This window comes from Lynx canadensis, chromosome B1 (assembly GCF_007474595.2).
Source record: "Lynx canadensis isolate LIC74 chromosome B1, mLynCan4.pri.v2, whole genome shotgun sequence".
Classification (NCBI taxonomy): Eukaryota; Metazoa; Chordata; class Mammalia; order Carnivora; family Felidae; genus Lynx; species Lynx canadensis.
This window is the reverse complement of record NC_044306.2, coordinates 60073747-60093108: the sequence shown is the minus strand read 5'-3', so window position 1 is coordinate 60093108 and position 19362 is coordinate 60073747. Positions and strand designations below refer to the sequence as shown.

Below are 19362 nucleotides of genomic sequence, written 5' to 3'. Positions count from 1 at the left end.
CGGTTATTTGTTGTTGTTGTTTTATTTTTCCTTTCTTAAAGCCTTTATTTTGAGACATGATAGAAAAATCTTGGAAAAGTAAGACATGATCACAGTTAAAAGTGAAGACAATCTAACCAGAAATCTTTAATGCCTATCAGCTAATGTTAAAGCTAAAGTTCTGGTGTATGTGACATGCTGCAGGGATGAAAGGAATGGTATTTAGTATTCCTCTCCTTATTCTTCACCCTCTCCTTCAACAGAGCCCACACCAACCTCCTCATAATCCTTCTCAAGGGCAGCCATGTCCTCCTGGGCCACAAAAAACTCTCCTTCCTCCTTGCCCTCACCCATGTACCAGTGAACAAAGGTACACTAGGCATACATGAGTAGGAGACACTCAAGACAGGATGATTAAATAGAACTACTTGAAAAGAACTGTCAGTTTGGAAATGTAAAGATATGTAGTAATTTCATCCAGTATCAAAATTACGTATCTATTCAGTCCCATTTTTCTCTAATTTTTCCTTTAGCTTGTCACTTCCACATTTCAATCTTCAGGAAAGTAAAGAATAAAAGCACAGACTATCTGAGTCACATGAGTAAATAATACCTGAATATAGTAATGCACAAATACTCCTGATATTTCATAAAAATGACTCTACTACTGTTGGAGACATTGATAAAGAAGATCACGGGGAGCCACAGGATCTTCAAGGAGCCCTTAGAATGCTAGGCAGGCAGGACCCATTTCTACCCAACTCCTTCTCTACTAGACCATAGTTTTTTTAAATAGTTGCTATTGGATATCTACTACCCAATAGCTACAGTTCTCAAAGAGTTCTGAAAACCACGCCCTTCCCTCTTCCTGTCAAGACTATAAAAGGGCTGAGATTTCATCCTATCTGTAGGCTAATCTTTACCTCTGCTTAGTTGCATTGGTACTGGCAAAAGATATGAGACTCTAAGGTTAGAAACAAATGACTTTATTATTCACATTATTGCTAACACAGCATAAACATCATGTGTGTCAATTCCCTGTGTCCATATTCTCCACAAGGGAGATACAGAGCCCAGGTACAAGCTACACATAGAGTGTGTTTATGTCACAAGTAAGGAATCCTCAACTTAAAAAACTCAAGTCCTCTATAAGGGGCTTCAAGACAACCTGCCCATTTGCACTGGAGGAAGACATTATCTCTATTACACTGGAGAGTAACCAAACCTGGCTTTTACTCTAGAAGAAGACAAAATTATCCCCCAAGGCTGTTCACTGTACATCATCCTTGAAATCATAATCTGAAACAAAATATGTCAGTGCTTTTGCTCTCAAGGCATGCAGAACAAGAAGGGAGGCATGCAGAACAGTAAAAGACACACAGAGAATCACGTCTCAACAGCAACTTCCTGTTTCCTGGGTAGTGATGGCTTCCCTTCATTGATGCCACCATGTTTCCATTGCAGTGCCTCACCTGCTTTGATGATCCCCTGAATTCTGTCCACAACTTAGGAAAGAGTCCTTTTTTTACACTTTCCTCAATTTCTTTTTGAATGTGCCATTTTTCCCCATTGAGACCTCCTCTTGGAACCTCTGTACAATTCTATTTCTCATCTGCAAAACAGATAATAATAACTATCTTTGAGGATAGTACTGAGAATACAATCAGATAATGTATATGAAGGTTTTAACATAACTTAGCATTCATTAAATATGCTAGTCATTTTTAATGTTTTTTTTTTTCCTTTGCAGGGCACCTGAGTGGCTTGGTTGGTTAAGTGTCCAGCTCCTGATCTTGGCTCAGGTCATGAGTTCATGGTTCGTGAGTTCAAGCCCTGCATCAGGCTCTTTACTGATGGTGCAGAGCCTGTTCAGGATTCTGTCTTTCCCTCTCTCTGCCCCTCACCTGCTTTTGCTCTCTCTCTCTCAAAATAAATAAATAAACTTGAAAAAATTTATTTTCCTTTGAGTCAGACTCTGCATTTTGTTTTTGTGATTTTATCTTTTTAAAATTTTAATCCCAGTATAATTAACATTGAGTATTGCATTAGTTTCAGGTGTACAATATAGTGATTCAACAATTCTATACATTACTCGGTAATCATCACAATAAGTATACTCTTAATCTCCTTCACCTATTTCACCCATCCACCTACCCACACCCCTTCTGGTAGCCATCAGTTTGTTCCTGTATAAGAGTCTGTTTTTCAGTTTGTCTGTTTTTTCTTTGTCCATTTTTGTTTTCTTAAATTCCACATATGAGTTAAATCATATGGCATTTGTCTTTCTCTGACTATCTTACTTAACAATATATCCTCTAGGTACATCTGTGTTATTGCAAATGGTAAAAGTAACATCCTTTTATTTTGTGAATTCCTTGACTGATCTTTATAGATATACTTACTGCCTTTGTGCTTCCTACTTTTCTTACTCCTGCTTATGGTATTTCTTTTCCACTTAAAGAGTCCCCTTTAACATTTTTTGTAAGGCTGGTTGAGCAGTCATGAACTCCTTTAGCTTTTGTTTGGGAAAATCTTTATCTCTCTTTTGATTCTGAATGATAGTCTTCCTGGATATTCTTGGTTGCAGATTTTTTCCTTTCAGCACTTTGAATATATCATGCCACTCCCTTCTAGCCTGCGAAGTTTCAGCTGAAAAATCTACTGATCACCTTATGGATTTCCCCTTTATGTAACTGTTTTCTTTTCTCTTGTTGCTCTTAAAATTCTCCCTTAACACTACTTTTTGCCATTTTAATTACTATGTGTCTTGGTGTGGACCTCCTTGGGTTGATTTTGTTGGGAGCTCTGTTTTCTTTTTCAGATTCAGAAAATGTTCAGCTATTACATTGTCACATACATTTTATGCCCCCTTTTTGTCTCTTCTCCTTCTGGGATCACAATAATGTGAATGTTATTACACTTGATGGTGTTCTTGAGTTCCCTTAATCTACTTTCATTTTTAATTATTCTTTTTTTTCTCTCCTACATAGCTTGATGCTTTCCAATACTCTGTCCTCCAGGTCTCTGATCCATTCTTCTGCTTCCTCTAGTCTACTATTTATTCTGTCTAGAATATTTTTAATTTTAGTTATTGAGTTCTTCATTTCTAACTGGTTCTTTTTTATGTTTTCTATCTCTTTGTTGAAGATCTCCCTGAAGTCTTCCACTCTTTTCTCAAATCCTGAGTGTATTTATGACCATTATTGTAAATTCTCTACCAGGAATATTACTTATCTTCAGGAAAGTTAGATTACTTACTTAGGAAAGTTAGATCATCTCCTGCTCTGGAAAGTAGTGGCATTATGAAGAAGAAGTCTTATAGTGCCCTGAAGTGCAAAGTTCCCTGTTCACCAGAACCTGGTGCTTCAGGAGTGTCACCTACATGTATTGTGTGCACCCTACTATCGTGGCTGAGACTCACTTGCCTTCAGCACAGTCATCTGCAATGGCTCTCGCCTGTTTTGGGCAGGGTTTGATCCCTGTGTTGTTAGTGGGCCATTATGGGGCTGCTTTGGGTTTTCGTTGAGTCAAACCAGGCATTTGCAAGAGCTGCAGGAGCACTAAGAGCTGCAGGAGCACTAAACTACAGGGTGCTCTCCTTGTGTTGTCCTATGAGAAGCTTTCATTGGTGGGCAGAATCTGCAGTTCATAACGAATACCTGCCCCTAGCCCACTGCTTCAGCCACAGTCAGACTGGTATCTGTCGTTATCTTAACCTCTCCCTGGGACAGGAGTTAGTTTGGAGTGGTACTGGCCCATTGGGGTTGCACACTGCTAGGTTTCTGGTGCCACTTAGGATGGACTCCTGTTGAGGGTGGTCCACAGGAGAATGTGGGACAGGCACACGATGTTAGTAAGGTTTGTATTTGTCTCCTGTGGGAAGGGACCTGCAACAGCTTTAGAAAACTCCTGCCACTGGACTGGATAGGGCAAGTCTGCAGGATAGCATAGTGGCTGAGCACAAGGTGCTGACAAGGTCCACACAGGTCACTGTGGGAGAGGAGCTGCAGCTGCCCAGGAAAACTGCTAAGGCCCATGGATTGGAGGGGGGCAGATCCACAGAAGGGGTGTGGGTGGAGCATGCTGATAGCAAGCTAGATGGAGAGTGTTCCCACTGTACTGGTTCCTGCAGGCATCCACATATGTAGTCTGGGAGGCAGGGGAAGGAAATGGTGCCTGCCAGCTCTTTTGTTATTGGAAAAGTCTCCCAAAGATCCCTACCCCTCCAGCACATGCTCTGATATTAATAAACAAATCTCTATCTGTATACCCCAGGGTTTTTTTTTTTCAAACTGCTGCTTCTATACTGTATCTGAGTGGGGCTTTTCATTGTGCTCTTTACCGACAGAGACTCATTCTCCTCTCTTCCTCCAGCTCTCCCAGACCTGAGCCCTCTGAATTTTAAAATTCCAAGTGGTAAGCCGTGCAGATTGTGAGAACTTATAAAATCTGGTTTCAAAACCAAATGCTATGGAGATCTGCTTTCTCAGTGTGGGTTCCCCATGTCTGGGATGGCTGGCATGGGGTCTGCCTCTCTCTCCTTTCTGTGCCTGCAGCATCCCTCCCTCCTACAGATTGTCCTGCAGATCAATTTGTCTACCAACTGCATCTCCATCTTTCCCTACCCTCTTCCATGTGGGCTGTTTTCTAAATTCAGTTGTGGAGGGGCTGTTCTGCTAGTCTCCATGTCATTTTCTTGATTATTTGCACTGATATGGATGTTATCTAGTTGTATGCAAGAGGCAAGGTGAGCTTAGCGTCCTCCTACTCTGCCATCTTCCCCAGAAGCCTTTTTTTTTATTTTTAATTGAATTACAGTTGATCCATGATATTATATTGGTTTCAGATGTACAATATAGTGATTTGACATTTACATACATAATAAAATGCTCACCACAGTAAGTGACTATCTGTCATCATACAAAATTATAACAATATTATTGACTGTATTCTCTATGCTGTACTGGGTAATTAATGTTTTTATCACTACTCTTTACCCACAGAATATAGTCATTTATCTTCACCTCAGCAATATTCTTTCCATGCTCTAAAGGAGGTAATTAACCCTACCCATTTCAACTTGGGATTTCACTGAGTTATCTTACATGATTTATTTTTAATCTACCAGGTTCTTTATTCCAGAGTTTAAATTTTCTTTCAACTCCTTCTCCATAGAAAATAGCAGATCATCCCATTGTTATTCTATTTTCTGACCTTCTTTGAAAATTGGCCTTTTTCTTTTTCTTTCTAACAATTTTGTCAGATTTAGCAACCTGTTCAGTAAGAAAAGGAACATAACATGAAAAAAGTGGAAATATTCCAAGATAACATTTCATTAGTGAGAAAGTAGTTTTCATGTGTTTACTGATGATTTTGATCATCATCCTATTGTTGGCATATTTTTCAATGCACTTTTCTTAAAATTAAAGTTGTGCAATGCAGACCTACTTAAATTTCAACATAAAGTAAGTAGTGTCTCTCACAGAAAATTTTCTACATTTCTGAGTGGTATAAATTATTAATAAAGGACTAAATGTGATAAAATTAAAAAGAGAAAGAATTGTCATTGAGCTTGACAATAGGGAATATTCTTATGGATTATTTATTCATTAATTTATTCATTCTTTTTTCCCCACAAAGCATTTTGACCCCTCCCTTCCCTGGTGATAGAGATCCAATGCCAACAGTCTCTAAGCAGATATCAAGCAAAGAGAAGAGATAAAATTTCCTATTGAAGAAATAGAAATCCCTCACTATATATGGAATTTAAGAAAAAAAAAAAGCAAAAGGAAAAAAAGAGAGAAAAGAAAACCAAGAAGCAGATTCTTAACTACAGAGAACAAATTGATGGTTACTAGAAGGAAGGTGGATGGAGGATGGTTAAATGGGTGATGGGGATTAAGGAATTCATTTGTGATGAGCACCGGGTGATATATGAAAGTGTTGAATCTCTATATTGTACACCTGGAACTAATATTACACTGTAAGTTAACTAATTGGAATTTAAATACTTTTTAAAAAATGGTCTCACTGAATACTCAAAAAAAAAAAAAAAAAAAAGGAAAGAAAGAAACAGAAATCCCAATATGCAAAGAAGGACCCACACACTCTTGGAGTTGTAATTTATCCCATCTCCCCAAAAGTTGGATCTAACACTTAATTCCCATATTGTGTGAATTGCAGTGCACTCAGCACTGCATGGGAAAGAGTAGTGAGGCACAGTGGCCTAGGCCCTCAAACCATGTGTCAAAGGGCAGCCTCAGGGGTAGGGGGAGGTGAAGCAAGGCCTCTGCACTGTTTCCTTCTGGTCCTTGTGCTTAAAGCAAAGCCTGTAACTCTAACCCAGAGTGCCTCATCTGGCCACTCTCAATCAGGAAGAGGTGAGATCTATGGGCTGAGGTGAAGTCTCTGTAGCCAAAAAAGCAGGTGCTCTGGGAAGACAACTTGATGGACCATTGAAACAGTTCTAGGAGACAGACCTCAAAGCAGTGCCAAGAACATTTTAGTGTAATTGGTCATGACCAATTCAGAAACGCTTTGTGCAAAAAACCTCTCTCTAAATGACATGTGTTTCCTTGGAGTCTTTTTGCTCTCAGACTACTCTGTTAGTTTCAGGTCTGGTAAAGAAAAGGAAGAGTAGAGTTTCATTAAGAATTTCCTGAAATTGGAGGTGCCTGGGTGGCTCAGTCGGTTAAGCATCCGACTTTGGCTCAGGTCAGGTCATGATCTCACAGTTCGTGAGTTCGAGCCCCACGTCAGGCTCTGTGCTGACAGCTCAGAGCCTGGAGCCTGCTTTGGATTCTGTGTCTCTCCCTTTCTCTTTCCCCCTCCCCTACTCTCTCTCTCTCTCCCTCTCTCAAAAATAAATAAACATTTTAAAAAATAAAAAAAAAACAATTTCCTGAAATTCGTATGAAGGGGAATTATTTCCATATTTGTTTTTTTTTTTCCTCTGAAGCTTTTATTCTTCATTTCTCAAAAGATTTCCATACCTACTCAAATTTGATAAGGCAGCTGTAATGAATGCCTTTGGTCATCAGTCTGGTATGTGCTCTTTCAAATATTTAGCATTGCCAACCTCAGAAGGGACTTTTAATGAAACAAAGGTCTTTCTTTAATTCCCAACCATGAGGGAATTACAACTAAAGTCATAACCACCATCACAAGCAAAGTCATAAAGTTAGCCATTTGTTCAGTCTTAAACATAGTTACATTACCTGATACTTTTTTTCTGCATTATCTTTTTTAGTTTTTGTTTTTGTTTTTTTTAATTACAGGGATTTTATGTTTATCCACAATTATAGCCCTTGGTGGAGAACAGAAAGAATATTCTCTTAAAAAAAAAGAAAATGGGTATGGAAGAGCCCTACTCTTACAAAAGGAGACTGTTCTTATCTTTGATCCAAACATAAGTCCCCAAAAGATTAATGTCATAAGTAATTTACAAATGTTTAGACAATTTTCAAAATTCAAGCAAGATAACAAAGCTGATGAGTATATTAGACAAATTTTTACCAACTATATGTAAAAGACTTTCATCAAAATAAACAAATGCTTCTTTTAATGTAAATTTAACATTTCTAAAATTCTTTTAAACATTTTTTAACATTTATTTATTTTTGAGAGACAGCATGAGCAGGAGAGGGTCAGAGAGGGAGACACAGAATCAAAAGCAGGCTCCAGGCTCTGAGCTGTCTGCACAGAGCCCAATGTGGGGCTTGAACCCACAAACTGTGAGATCATGACCTGAGCTGAAGTCAGATGCCTAACTGACTGAGCCACGCAGGTGCCTCTAAACTTTTTTTTTTTTTACTGTTTATTTATTTATTTTTTTTGGAGACAGAGAGAGAGAGAGACAAAATGTGAGCAGGGGAAGGGACAGAGAGAGAGGGAGAGACAGAATCCAAAGCAACCTCCAGGCTCTGAGTTTTCAACACAAAGCTCAATGTAGGGTTCGAACCCACAAACTGTGAGATCATGACCTGAGCAAAAATCGGACATTTAACCGACTGAGCCGCTCAGGCACCCCTTGAATTTAACATTTCTAAATTTAAGCTCCTAATCCTTTCATGATTTACCTTTATTATCAGATAAATCTATCTTCTACTATCAGAAGGAGGATAAAATACTAAATTCTATATAATTTTCTTAGAATTTCTAATGTCAAATAACTAAAATAAAAACTCATTTATATAAAAAACATAAGAAAGAAAAGCATGAAAAAACCTCCAAGGACACAAACAAACATCAGAGCAAGGAAAACAAAACAATGTTTAAAAAAATTAGGTAAAATATATAGAACCTAACTGTAATATTATACTGTTAACTGTACTGGAATCCTCTTTGTACTGGATAGTTCAAGTCACAATGATTTTTTTTTAAGAGATTGATTCTAATGATCTCCCATAAAACTGTTCACAAGTCTGATTCTTTTTCAAAAAAGAAAATAAATGTGGAATTTAAGAAACAAATACAGGGGAAGGGAAGGAAAAATAAGATAGAGAGATGAGGCAAACCATAAGAGACTCTTAAATTCAGAGAACAAACTGAGGGTTGCTTGAAAGGGTGTTGGGTGGGGAGATGGGCTAAATGGGCAATGGGCATTAAAGAGGGCACTTGTTGGGATGCGCACCGGGTGTTATACGTAAGTGATGAATCACTAAATTCTACTCCTGAAACCATTACTACATTGTATGCTAACTAACTTGGATTTAAATAACATTTTTAAAAAAGGAAGTGAGAAAAGATCACTCAGGCCTTCTGAAACTATCAAAAAATATGGGTAATGTTCTTCCAAGAATAATTTCCAATCTAGTGATAAGCATCTAGAAAACCTGTTTGAGGGGCACCTGGGTGGCTCAACTGGCTGAGCTACTGACTTTGGCTCAGGTCATAATCTCAAGGTTCCTGAGTTTGAGCCCCACATGGGGCTTTGTACTTGTAGTACAGAGCCTGCCTCGGATCCTCTGTTTCCCTCTCTCTCTGTCTCTCCCCCACTCAGTCTCTCTCTCAAAAAAAAAATAATAATAATAAACATTAAAAAAAAATTTTTTTAATAAAAATCCTGTTTGAACACCAAAGTTAGTATTATGTTGAAGATGGAGAATTAAAGCAGTTCTCAATGAAAGAAATTCAGGAAAATCAAAATATGCACAGTCTCCTGTGGTGAGGGAAAAAAGTACACTATTTTGAAATCATCATTTAATTTTTGTTAATTTTGTTAGTTGGAGAACAGAGGGATATACAGCCCAATTGTTTTGCTCTGAATTGCAGATAAGATCTAGGCTTTAGCCCTTAACTATCATTTCACCACAAGTGTATGCCATGGGTCAAAATTTGGATTTAAATCAAGTGTCTTCTTCATTTAAGCAGGCACACACTACTTAAAGTACTTATCAATTTCACTTTGCACCTTCAAATTCTTTTACTCTCCAAATTCAAAATTGGATAAAATTAGCAAGGGGATGAATATATTTTATCACAGTTGGGAAGCTAACGTGAATTCTATCAGTAGATAAAATGTAATGTTTCAGGTAATGTGATTTATCCTTAAAGAACGTTAAGTCTTTAATCAGGAGATCAATATTTGCATTTTTAAGAGAAGTAGTCTAGATTGTCAATTACAGAAGAAGTCTAACTTTTCTGTATCAATCAGAAAATTGCTTATATCTTTAAATAATATTAAAACAAACCAATCAAACAAAACAAAACCTTATAAATAAAAATTGAACACATATACACCAGAATTCTTTTTCTTTCCTTTTCTTTTCTTTTTTTAAGTAAGCTCTATACTCAATGTGGGGCTTGAACTCACAGCCTTGAGATCAAGAGTCGCATGATCTACAGACTGAGACTGCCAGGGACCCCTAAGCCAGAATTCTTTTTTTTTTTTTCCAACGTTTTATTTATTTTTGGGACAGAGAGAGACAGAGCATGAACGGGGGAGGGGCAGAGAGAGAGGGAGACACAGAATCGGAAACAGGCTCCAGGCTCTGAGCCATCAGCCCAGAGCCCGACGCGGGCCTCGAACTCACGGACCGCGAGATCGTGACCTGGCTGAAGTCGGACGCTTAACCGACTGCGCCACCCAGGCGCCCCTAGAATTCTTAAGAATAGAATAACAATTGCTTCCAGGGAGTAGGATAGGAGAAATTCTGTATTTGGATTGAGATTTACTAAAATTGGAATCTATTCAATTTGTAATTTTAAAAAGCTATATATATTACCTGATTGGGGATATTTAACATAGAATAAATAACAAGAAGCCTAGTATTTTGGTTGAATTTGATATTCTACTGACCTGTAAATGAAACTCCTGCTGAGTTTTAAAGTCTAAAGTGTTTCCTAGAATTTAAGGATAGGTAGCTGGAGAGCAAAAAGGCTATCAATAAAATTGCCCCTCATTTCTCATATTCCCGGATGCCCTTAAAACAAACATCCATCACAACGAATAAAAATTAACTGGGGCACCTGGGTAGCTCAGTCAGCTGAACATCTGACTTCGGCTCAGGTCATTATCTCACAGCTTGTGAGTTTGAGCCCCATGTTGGGCTCTGTGCTGACAGCTCAGAGCCGGGAGCATCTGGAGCTCAGATGCTGTGCCTCCCTCTCTCTGGGTCTCTCCCCTGCTTGCACTCTGTCTCTCTCTCTCTCTCTCTCTCTCTCTCTCAAAAATAAAGATAAAAAAAATTTAAAAACATTAACTAATGTTAATATATAAAACATATGTATACTGTATATAATAAATATAAAAACACTAATGCCAACCTATTATTTCTTAAAAAACAAAAATAAAATACCATATTCAGCTTTTTAAAAGATTTTTATTTTTTTAAGTAATCACTCCACCCAACATAGGGCTCAAACTTACAACCAAGAGATCAAGAGTTGCATGCTCTACCGACCGAGCTTAGCCAGGTGTCCCAAAATATCACGTTCTAAATCTTTATGCTCAAACCAAAGCAAATTCTTTAAAAAAATAATTTTAGTTATCAACCACTTTGACTTAATGACATTTCCAAAACTCTTTATCCAAGAACTGCAGAATACTCTTATCAAGAATACATGGTACCTTCACCAAAACAGGCCATATATTGGGCCATAAAACAAGCCCTAATATATTTAAATAACTGATATTATACAAAAATATTTTCCCTTCCCATAATTGAATTATATTAGATATCAATAGCAATAACATAACTTGAAAAAAAGTATAAATTAAAATAACACACTTCTAAATAACTCATTGTCAAAGAAAAATCAAAAGAGAGATTACAAATTACTACAAAAAGGGATTGCAAAGAGATATTACAAATTATTTCTACTTAAATAGTAAAGAAAAAAAAACAATAGACATATAACAAATTATTTCTACTTAAATAGTAAAGAAAAGAAAACAATAGATGCAAATTTGTGGTTTGCAGCTAAAGCAGTGCTTAGAAAGAGATTTTAAACATTCATAATAGAAAGGAAGACAGATCTTGACTTAAGTTTCCAATTTAGTAGGTAGGGGGGAAAGAGTAAATAAATTTCAACAAAAAAATAATAAAGATAAGAGAGAAAATCAATAAAACTTTTTTAAAAACAGACAAATAATAAATAAAATAACAAAGTCAAAGCTGGATCTTTGAAAACATCAACAACATTGACAAACCTCTACGTAATTTAATCAACAAGATAGAAGTCACAAATCAGTAATATGAAACATGAAAAAGGGAACGTCACTACAAATCTTCAGACACTAAAAGGAAAATATGAGAATATTATAAACAATTTTATGGCAAAATATTAGACAATTTAGATAAGATGAATAGTCTTGACATATATAATTAGCAAAACGGGCAAAAGGTGAAAAAAAGTATAAATGGCCCTGTATCTATTAAAGAAATTGAATTCTTTATCAAAAATCTTCACACAATGAAAATTTCAGGCCCAGATGGTTTCACAGGAAATTTTATCAAATTTATCAAAGGAGAAAATAATATCAATGTTACAAAGACTTTTAAGAAATCAGAAAAGGAGGAATGACTTCCCAACATATTTTACTAGCTCAGCATCATGCTGTTACCAAACCTAGACAAAGACTTTATAAAAAAAGAAAATTACAGATCAGTGTCCTTCATTAATATATATGTTAATTTTAAAAAAATATTAGGAACCATAATATAATATTAACAAAATATTAGGAAATGGAATCCAGCCATGTATTAAAAAAAAAAAAAGTATGTCATTTTTTTGACCAAGTAGAATTTCCCCAGGAAATTCCCAGGAATTTTGCCAAGTCTACTTAACCAAGTAAAAATTTCCCAGGAAAAGGTGCAGGAATATGGCGGCGTAGGAGGACGCTGGGCTCACCGTGCGTCCTGCTGATCATTTAGATTCCACCTACACCTGCCTAAATAACCCAGAAAACCGCCAGAGGATTAGCAGAACGGAGTCGCCGGAGCCAAGCACAGACGAGAGGCCCACGGAAGAGGGTAGGAAGGGCAGCGAGGCGGTGCGCGCTCCACTGACTGGCGGGAGGGAGCCGGGGCGGAGGGGCGGCCCGCCGGCCAAGCAGAGCCCCCGAGTCTGGCTGGCAAAAGCGGAGGGGCCTGACGGACTGTGTTCCCACAGCAAGCGTGACTTAGCGTCTGGGAGGTCATAAGTTAACAGCTCTGCTCGGAAAGCGGGAAGGCTGGAGGACAAAGGGAGGGAGAGTTGCTGAGCCCCCGGGCGACAGAGCTCAGCTTGGTGGGGAACAAAGGCGCTCGACAGTGCCATCTCCCTCGCCCATCCCCCAGCCAAAATCCCAAAGGGAACCAGTTCCTGCCAGGGAACTTGCTCGCTCCCTGCAAACACCCAACTCTGTGCTTCTGCGGAGCCAAACCTCCGGCAGCGGATCTGACTACCTCCCGCTGCCACAGGGTCCCTCCTGAAGTGGATCACCTAAGGAGAAGCGAGCTAAGCCTGCCCCTCCTGCCCCCGTGCACCTTGCCTACCCACCCCAGCTAATACACCAGATCCCCAGCACCACAAGCCTGGCCGTGTGCAAGTAGCCCAGACAGCCATGCCACCCCACAGTGAATCCCACACACCAGTCTGACTGTGGCCCCAGCAGTGGGCTGGGGGCAGACATCAGGTCTGACTGCGGCCCCGCCCACCAACTCCAGTTATACACCACAGCACAGGGGAAGTGCCCTGCAGGTCCTCACCACACCAGGGACTATCCAAAATGACCAAATGGAAGAATTCCCCTCAGAAGAATATCCAGGAAATAACAACAGCCAATGAACTGATCAAAAAGGATTTAAATAATATAATAGAAAGTGAATTTAGAATAATAGTCATAAAATTAATCGCTGGGCTGGAAAACAGTATACAGGACAGCAGAGAATCTCTTGCTACAGAGATCAAGGGACTAAGGAACAGTCACGAGGAGCTGAAAAACGCTTTAAACGAAATGCAAAACAAAATGCAAACCACGACGGCTCGGATGGAAGAGGCAGAGGAGAGAATAGGTGAACTAGAAGATAAAGTTATGGAAAAAGAGGAAGCTGAGAGAAAGAGAGATAAAAAAAAAATCCAGGAGTATGAGGGGAAAATTAGAGAACTAAGTGATACACTAAAAAGAAATAATATACACATAATTGGTATCCAGAGGAGGAAGAGAGAGGGAAAGGTGCTGAAGGGGTACTTGAAGAAATAATAGCTGAGAACTTCCCTGAACTGGGGAAGGAAAAAGGCATTGAAATCCAAGAGGCACAGAGAACTCCCTTCAGACGTAACTTGAATCGATCTTCTGCACGACATATCATAGTGAAACTGGCAAAATACAAGGATAAAGAGAAAATTCTGAAAGCAGCAAGGGGTAAACGTGCCCTCACATATAAAGGGAGACCTATAAGACTCGTGACTGATCTCTCTTTTGAAACTTGGCAGGCCAGAAAGGATTGGCACGATATCTTCAGTGTACTAAACAGAAAAAATATGCAGCCGAGAATCCTTTATCCAGCAAGTCTGTCATTTAGAATAGAAGGAGAGATAAAGGTCTTCCCAAACAAACAAAAACTGAAGGAATTTGTCACCACTAAACCAGCCCTACAAGAGATCCTAAGGGGATCCTGTGAGACAAAGTACCAGAGACATCACTACAAACATAAAACAGACATCACAATGACTCTAAACCCGTATCTTTCTATAATAACACTGAATGTAAATGGATTAAATGCGCCAACCAAAAGACATAGGGTATCAGAATGGATAAAAAAACAAGACCCATCTATTTGCTGTCTACAAGAGACTCATTTTAGACCTGAGGACACCTTTAGATTCAGAGTGAGGGGATGGAGAACTATTTATCATGCTACTGGAAGCCAAAAGAAAGCTAGAGTAGCCATACTTATATCAGACAAACTAGACTTTAAATTAAAGGCTGTAACAAGAGATGAAGAAGGGCATTATATAATAATTACAGGGTCTATCCATCAGGTAGAGCTAACAATTATAAATGTCTATGCGCCGAATACCGGAGCCCCCAAATATATAAAACAATAACTCATAAACATAAGCAACCTTATTGATAAGAACGTGGTAATTGCAGGGGACTTTAACACTCCACTTACAGAAATGGATAGATCATCTAGACACACGGTCAATAAAGAAACAAGGGCCCTGAATGATACATTGGATGAGATGGACTTGACAGATATATTTAGAACTCTGCATCCCAAAGCAACAGAATATACTTTCTTCTCGAGTGTACATGGAACATTCTCCAAGATAGATCATATACTGGGTCACAAAACAGCCCTTCATAAGTTCACAAGAATTGAAATTATACCATGCATACTTTCAGACCACAACGCTATGAAACTTGAAATCAACCACAGGAAAAAGTCAGCAAAACCTCCAAAAGCATGGAGGTTAAAGAACACCTTACTAAAGAATGAGTGGGTCAACCAGGCAATTAGAGAAGAAATTAAAAAATATATGGAAACAAACGCAAATGAAAATACAACAATCCAAACGCTTTGGGACGCAGCGAAGGCAGTCCTGAGAGGAAAATACATTGCAATCCAAGCCTATCTCAAGAAACAAGAAAAATCCCCAATACAAAATCTAACAGCACACCTAAAGGAAATAGAAGCAGAACAGCAAAGACACCCCAAACCCAGCAGAAGAAGAGAAATAATAAAGATCAGAGCAGAAATAAACAATATAGAATCTAAAAAAACTGTAGAGCAGATCAATGCAAACAAGAGTTGGTTTTTGAAAAAATAAACAAAATTGACAAACCTCTAGCCAGGCTTCTCAAAAAGAAAAGGGAGATGACCCAAATAGATAAAATCATGAATGAAAATGGAATTATTACAACCAATCCCTCAGAGATACAAACAATTATCAGGGAATACTATGAAAAATTATATGCCAACAAATTGGACAACCTGGAAGAAATGGACAAATTCCTGAACACCCACACTCATCCAAAACTCAATCAGGAGGAAATAGAAAGCTTGAACAGACCCATAACCAGTGAAGAAATTGAATTGGTTATCAAAAATCTCCCAACAAATAAGAGTCCAGGACCAGATGGCTTCCCAGGGGAGTTCTACCAGACGTTTAAAGCAGAGATAATACCTATCCTTCTCAAGCTATTCCAAGAAATAGAAAGGGAAGGAAAACTTCCAGACTCATTCTATGAAGCCAGTATTACTTTGATTCCTAAACCAGACAGAGACCCAGTCAAAAAAGAGAACTACAGGCCAATATCCCTGATGAATATGGATGAAAAAATTCTCAATAAGATACTAGCAAATCGAATTCAACAGCATATAAAAAGAATTATTCACCATGATCAAGTGGGATTCATTCCTGGGATGCAGGGATGGTTCAACATTTGCAAATCAATCAACGTGATACATCACATTAATAAAAAAAAAAGAGAAGAACCATATGATCCTGTCAATCGATGCAGAAAAGGCCTTTGACAAAATCCAGCACCCTTTCTTAATAAAAACCCTTGAGAAAGTCGGGATAGAAGGAACATACTTAAAGATCATAAAAGCCATTTATGAAAAGCCCACAGCTAACATCATCCTCAACGGGGAAAAACTGAGAGCTTTTTCCCTGAGATCAGGAACACGACAGGGATGCCCACTCTCACCGCTGCTGTTTAATATAATGTTGGAAGTTCTAGCATCAGCAATCAGACAACAAAAGGAAATCAAAGGCATCAAAATTGGCAAAGATGAAGTCAAGCTTTCGCTTTTTGCAGATGACATGATATTATACATGGAAAATCCGATAGACTCCCCCAAAAGTCTGCTAGAACTGATACATGAATTCAGCAAAGTTGCAGGATACAAAATCAATGTACAGAAATCAGTTGCATTCTTATACACTAACAATGAAGCAACAGAAAGACAAATAAAGAAACTGATCCCATTCACAATTGCACCAAGAAGCATAAAATACCTGGGAATAAATCTAACCAAAGATGTAAAAGATCTGTATGCTGAAAACTATAGAAAGCTTATGAAGGTAATTGAAGAAGATATAAAGAATTGAAAAGACATTCCCTGCTCATGGATTGGAAGAATAAATATTGTCAAAATGTCAATACTACCCAAAGCTATCTACACATTCAATGCAACCCCAATCAAAATTGCACCAGCATTCTTCTCGAAACTAGAACAAGCAATCCTAAAATTCATATGGAACCACAAAAGGCCCCGAATAGCCAAAGTAATTTTGAAGAAGACCAAAGCAGGAGGCATCACAACCCCAGACTTTAGCCTCTACTACAAAGCTGTAATCATCAAGACAGCATGGTATTGACACAAAAACAGACACATAGACCAATGTAATAGAATAGAAACCCCAGAACTAGACCCACGAACGTATGGCCAACTCATCTTTCCCAAAGCAGGAAAGAACATCCAATGGAAAAAAGACAGTCTCTTTAACAAATGGTGCTGGGAGAACTGGACAGCAACATGCAGAAGGTTGAAACTAGACCACTTTCTCACACCATTCACAAAAATAAACTCAAAATGGATAAAGGACCTGAATGTGAGACAGGAAACCATCAAAACCCTAGAGGAGAAAGCAGGAAAAGACCTATCTGACCTCAGCCGTAGCAATCTCTTACTCGACACATCCCCAAAGGCAAGGGAATTAAAAGCAAAAATGAATTACTGGGACCTTATGAAGATAAAAAGCTTCTGCACAGCAAAGGAAACAACCAACAAAACTAAAAGGCAACCAACGGAGTGGGAAAAGATATTTGCAAATGACACATCAGACAAAGGGCTAGTATCCAAAATCTATAAAGAGCTCACCAAACTCCACACCCAAAAAACAAATAACCCAGTGAAGAAATGGGCAGAAAACATGAATAGACACTTCTCTAAAGAAGACATCTGGATGGCCAACAGGCACATGAAAAGATGTTCAACGTCGCTCCTTATCAGGGAAATACAAATCAAAACCACACTCAGATATCACCTCACACCAGTCAGAGTGGCCAAAATGAACAAATCAGGAGACTATAGATGTTGGAGAGGATGTGGAGAAACGGGAACCCTCCTGCACTGTTGGTGGGAATGCAAATTGGTGCAGCCATTCTGGAAAGCAGTGTGGAGGTTCCTCAGAAAATTAAAAATAGACCTACCCTATGACCCAGCAATAGCACTGCTAGGAATTTATCCAAGGGATACAGGAGTACTGATGCATAGGGGCACTTGTACCCCAATGTTTATAGCAGCACTCTCAACAATAGCCAAATTATGGAAAGAGCCTAAATGTCCATCAACTGATGAATGGATAAAGAAATTGTGGTTTATATACACAATGGAATACTACGTGGCAATGAGAAAGAATGAAATATGGCCTTTTGTAGCAACGTGGATGGAACTGGAGAGTGTGAGGCTAAGTGAAATAAGCCATACAGAGAAAGACAGATACCATATGGTTTCACTCTTATGTGGATCCTGAGAAACTTAACAGAAACCCATGGGGGAGGGGAAGGGAAAAAAAAAAAAAGAGGTTAGAGTGGGAGAGAGCCAAAGCATAGGAGACTGTTAAAAAACTGAGAACAAACTGAGGGTTGATGGGGGGTGGGAGGGAGGCAAGGGTGGGTGATGGGTATTGAGGAGGGCACCTTTCGGGATGAGCACTGGGTGTTGTATGGAAAGCAATTTGACAATAAATTTCATATATTGAAAAAAAAAAATTTCCCAGGAAAAAAAAGTTGAATTAATACTCAAAAACAATCAATGTAATTCACTAAGTTAAAAAACATAAAGGAAGAAAAACATAATAATTTTAATACATGTAGAAAAATAACTTGAAAAAATTTAACACTTGTTCATGAAAAAACTCTCAGAAAACTAATAATAGAAAAAGATTTCCTCAATCTGGAAAATGGTACCTACAAAACAACCACAGCTAACACAATACCTCATGGGGAAATAATGAAAGCTTTCCCTTTAAGATAAAGAATGAAATAAAGATACCTACTCACTCTACTTCACCCTTTTGGAAGTCCCAACCAGTGGAATAAAGCAAGAAAAAGAAATAAAGACACAAAATCAAAAAAGAAAAAATAAGAATATATTTGTTCACTGAAGACGTAGAAAATCCTAAGGAAGGTAAATGAGTGACTAAAATTAACAAGACAGATTAACAAAATTGCAGAATATGCGGTCAATAAGAATCAATTATATTTCTATATACTAACAGCAGAAAAGGAAATTTTTTTTAGAAATTTAATAGATAACATCAACAACATTAAATATTTATAAATACATATAACCAAAGATGTGCAAGACTTCCACACTAAAAACTATAAAACAATGAGGAAAAAAGACAGGATCTAATAAATGCAGATGTATAACATATTCATGAATTGAAACTTTCTAAATTGATCTAAGATTTAATGAATAACAATTATAATCCATTCAACTTTTTTTAAAAATAGAAATTGTCAAGCTGATTCTAAAATTCATGTGAAAGTACATAGAACATAAAATAACAACACTTGAACAAAGAATAAAACTGGGGTGCCTGAGTAGCTCAGTAGGTTAGGTATGTAACTCTTGATTTTGGCTATGGTCAATATATCACAGCCGTGGGAAACCAGAAAGGGAAGAGCAAAGTAAATCCAAACCAAGCAAAAGAAAAGAAAGAATATGAATTAGAGCAGCAATTAATGAAGTTAAAAACAGGAAATTAATAGAGACACTCAATGAAACCAAAAGCTAGTTTTTTGGAGAAAAAAAAATCAATAAAACCTATAAGCCTCCAGTCAAGCTAAGAAAAAAGAGAGGACAAAAATTACTAATATCAGAAATGATAGGACATCACTATAGATCCTGTGGACATTAAGATAATCAAGGAATA

At 38.0% G+C, this 19362-nt stretch overlaps 1 long non-coding RNA gene across 1 annotated transcript; it reads left to right on the top strand.

Annotated features, from left to right (window-relative positions):
- Positions 1-174: 174 nt before the first annotated feature.
- Positions 175-19117, top strand: LOC115511501. Its single transcript, XR_003968080.1, has 3 exons — positions 175-285; positions 10024-10026; positions 19107-19117. It is a non-coding gene; the product is annotated as an uncharacterized LOC115511501 (long non-coding RNA).
- Positions 19118-19362: the final 245 nt, after the last annotated feature.